This window comes from Odontomachus brunneus, unplaced genomic scaffold (genome assembly GCF_010583005.1).
Source record: "Odontomachus brunneus isolate Ranch 3 - 2012 unplaced genomic scaffold, Obru_v1 Obru_scaffold_165, whole genome shotgun sequence".
NCBI lineage: Eukaryota > Metazoa > Arthropoda > Insecta > Hymenoptera > Formicidae > Odontomachus > Odontomachus brunneus.
Window position 1 is genome coordinate 227,925 of NW_022639615.1, and position 4,237 is coordinate 232,161.

Below are 4,237 nucleotides of genomic sequence, written 5' to 3' on the forward strand. Positions count from 1 at the left end.
TGTTTCCATCAAACCAAGATGAATCCACGCGACTCAAACTCAAACATTAAATCTAATATGCATATGGACACCGCAAAAGCCTAAAAAATCAATATACTCATATCTCGATTACTAGTAATTATCCTGATTAATTAGCGCAATTAATTAGAACTTGGCGTCACCAAGCAGACAATTATCGTCGTGAGTCCGGAGTTCGTTACTGATTTATCCCCTCGGCGGTAAGTTAGCACGAAGAAAGCAGAGCTAATTAATTATTTATACTTTAGACCGAGACACGACGGAGAGAGAGAGAGAGAGAGAGAGAGAGAGAGAGAGAGAGAGAGAGGGAGGGAGAGAGATGCCAATAAAATTGCCTGACATTCTATACGAGTGTAATAAGAACCAGGAGGTGAGGAGAACTTCCTAAGAGTGAAGGTCGCGCTTCCCAAAGTCATTATTATAACGAAATCAAATCTATTTTAGTCATTATTATAACAAAGCCAAATCTATTTTATCTATAAGATTTAGGTCGACTGAAGATTATTTTTTATTATTCGATAATTCTATTTTCTATTTTATTTGATAAATATAGAAGAAACCTTTTGCATCAATCTAATATTGTATCATTATTGTATTCAGCAACATTGCGGGAAATACGCGATGAGAAAGAATTTATCACTCTTTTCGTTACTGCGGAGCTGCGATCATTGTGCACAATATTGTTCCACTAAGATACAACCGAGGTCGGAGGTCTATATTTGGATTCTATTGCTCTACGCGATTTTTCTGCCGTAGTTTAAAATCTCTGCTGTCATCGCGCGCAGTCGACCTTGTTCGCAGCGTCTCTCGATAATCGCTCCTCGTGGATTCGGTGTTCTTGATTGCGGAATTTGTGGCCCGAACTAGTCGGAGACTCATCGCGTGTCAATAATCCTTTCCCAGGCGCAACCAGCGTCAATGATTTTTTGCAGCTCCAGGCGAAGTTCGCGGCTTTGGGCTCTGTGCACGCGACAACGGATGATGACGATTGAGGTGCATCGGAAGGTGCACATGCAGATCTTTGCACGAGTAAAACGACGAGTGACAAAAAGGACGACAAACTGAAGAGACGACTTTCCAAATCTTAATTATGCGCTGCGTGGCGAAAACGATTTCACTGCCGCAGCAGATTATAGCTTGCCGAAAGTTTATTTGTCGTTGTGACTAAAAATTTGCTGCTGTAACTAAAACTTTCACTGCTATTGCCATATCGGTCTCATACCTTAAGGTATGTCTACTGACAGCTATACTTTCAGGTGTCCATATTTTATAACAACACTGAGAGAAAAATATAGTCGTCTTTAACATTAACTGTACTCTTTTATGATTCTAATCACAAAAATAGTTAGAAAAACCATTATTTTAGTAAATTTTATTAGAAAAATAGTTCTTCTAATTATTTTTTTGGTTAAAATCACAAAAAAGTATAATTGACGCCAAAAGTAACTATATTTTTCTTTCAGTGAAGATTTAGCTGTCACACACAGATCCTTGCTGCTAATTTCTTTTTTTTCGTGTGTGGGATTTTAAAAATAGCTCTAAACATGTGTATACGCGCACATGTGGTGGTTGTATGATAAATATATATACGTTTGATTACGGGTATTTTTAAACGTATTTATAAATGATAACACTTTATATATCTCGGTGCGTCTCGGAAAGTGCAAGTTTGGAGGCAAATATATGGTCTATTTGCTATTTTGCGATAATACTAATTGATGACTCGATGGGATGTAAATCTGGTTGTTGATTACCGATATACGCAAGAAGGTTCAAAGAGTAAAGCGATATTCTGAAATATCTGTTAATAATGTGAAGTTGTCTTACGAAATTTGAGTTAAATCACGACGGCCTGACGATTATCGTGACACCGTGTTTTAATACGATAAACAGTATGCTGTCATTCAGTTAATTATTCAGAGAGAAAGAGAGAGAAAGACTTTATTCTTTTCAGTAAGAAATTTTACTCAGCGCACACATTGAAAGAAATTATCCGACAAAAAATTATCAGACATATATTTTGGGTCGAAATTCGATTAAATATCCGATGAGAAATATTGGTTTTTAATTTTTTCCATCGGTTTACATCTGATTTGATCGAATGTAAAAGTTGATTGAAATTTGATTGGAAATATTCGTTTAATAATTGACTCGCGTCTCTGATATAGTACGATGTAAAAGAGTAATTTGTATAAATTTGCAAACTCAGAATTTAATGTGAAAGATTTTCAGTGTATTATTTGTATGCAAAAAAAGGTGAGTAATATAATATAGGTTGTTGTGTTAATATAACCGAACAATTTTACACTTATTATAATAAACAATCAATTTATGCATTTTAATCTCTATTGTGTCGTAAATATTGAGTATCTTGCATCTTTGATTGTAATTTTTACACAACCATACGTGTAATGTATGATTATTAATATAATGAAACAATAATTATATACTAATGAGAGTAAAAATCATTCAAATGCATTATTCAATAACAGGATTATAGAACTTACCTTACCTTTGCAGCAACAGATCGCATCGTTCTTCAACATCGAATGATGTGGTTCTTCATCTAATTAACGTACTTGTGACGTGATTCACATACATTTCTCACAAAAATTGATTCACAAACACGAGGAATCTTCATCTGGCGTAGTTATCGAAGTGCGCGGCCATATTGGTTTTTGAACGAACGATACGAGACGAAGCGAGAGACAAGTCGATTAGAATCGATTAGAATCGATAATCAGTTCTTTCAGTAACTAACAGTCACGATTCACGCTTACTGAGAAACGATGCGCCAAATCGAAAAAGTTCAATTCTCTAGATGCCGGAAGTGTAAAGGCATTTCTAGTGTACAATAAGTTTGAGCGAAAAAAACCTCTTAGGTTTGTTCTTTCGCTCTGCACTGCTGCACTGGTGCAATAAGTTAGAGTGAAACAAATATATATTTATCTCATTATAACTTGTTGCATCAGTGCAGCAGTGCAAAGTGAAAGACATACTTCAGTATATTTTATTTTACACTAACTTTATTGCACCAGTTGCAAACAGATAGGTTAAGTTCGTCTTGCACGTTTTCATTTTGAAAACATCATTCTATCTTCCTTCCGCATCTAAGGCTGAGTCATACAGAAAAATGGGTTAGGCGACAGTTTCCCGAAAAGTTGAGAGGATAATGTTGATACCAAGAAAAATCTTTACACGATATAATTTAAAGATCTGGGGGTCGATTGTGTATTTCAAAACAAAGTGAAAATTACAAAAGTGAGCAAATTTTCTAGATTGACCAATGAAGTTACAAATATTCTAGTAAATTTGCTCACTTTTGTCATTTTTACTCCATTTTGAGATACACGAATCGACCCCCTGTTTTTTGTAACTGCACTACTGAACTAATGCAAAAGATTAGAGTGAGAAAACATATACTTGTCTCACTTCAATTTATTGCACCAGTTCAGCATTGCAGTTACAAAGAACAGAATCTTTAAATTATATAGTGTAGAGATTTTCCTTAGTACCAACATTATTCCCTCCACTTTTCGGGAAACTGTCTTCTAACCGAAAAATGTAACCAGTAAGAAAATTGATCAATCATAGTCGACGATTCTCCTTATGGTTGAAGAACAATCGATTGTGATTGTTAATTTTCTTATTGTTTACGTCTTATTGTTTAAGTTTTCTGTGTGTCTAGGCCCTGATGAGCAATAAAGATGGAATAACACTTTCAGCACGAAAACATGCAAAACGAACATAACCTATCGGTTTGTGCTTTTTTATAAGTTAGAAACTTATCTCTCCTGTCCAATGGAAGAATTGCCCCAACGGAAAACAGATTCTCCCATTGGATAAGACAATATATTCTTAAACTCATAAAGGCGAACAATCTATGGATGTTTAAAATAATCAATCAGATCGAATCATTCAATCGATTGATATTGAAGAATTCCCTAAACTAATCAAATTAATGTTCTTGCCTATGAATTGATTGGATTAGATCAATATATGGGAAAATATATGTGTAGGTCCACTCCCACATGAAGAGTATTATAACATAGAAATAGAAAAATAGATACACATAATAATTATAATGTTAACATATCTTTCACGTTCTTTCAAATTAAAAATTTATCTATTTATATATCTTATTAAAAATTTATATATTTATATTTTATTGGCAAAATGATAAAAAAATGTAATCTTATATTTTAGCTATATTTTTTAT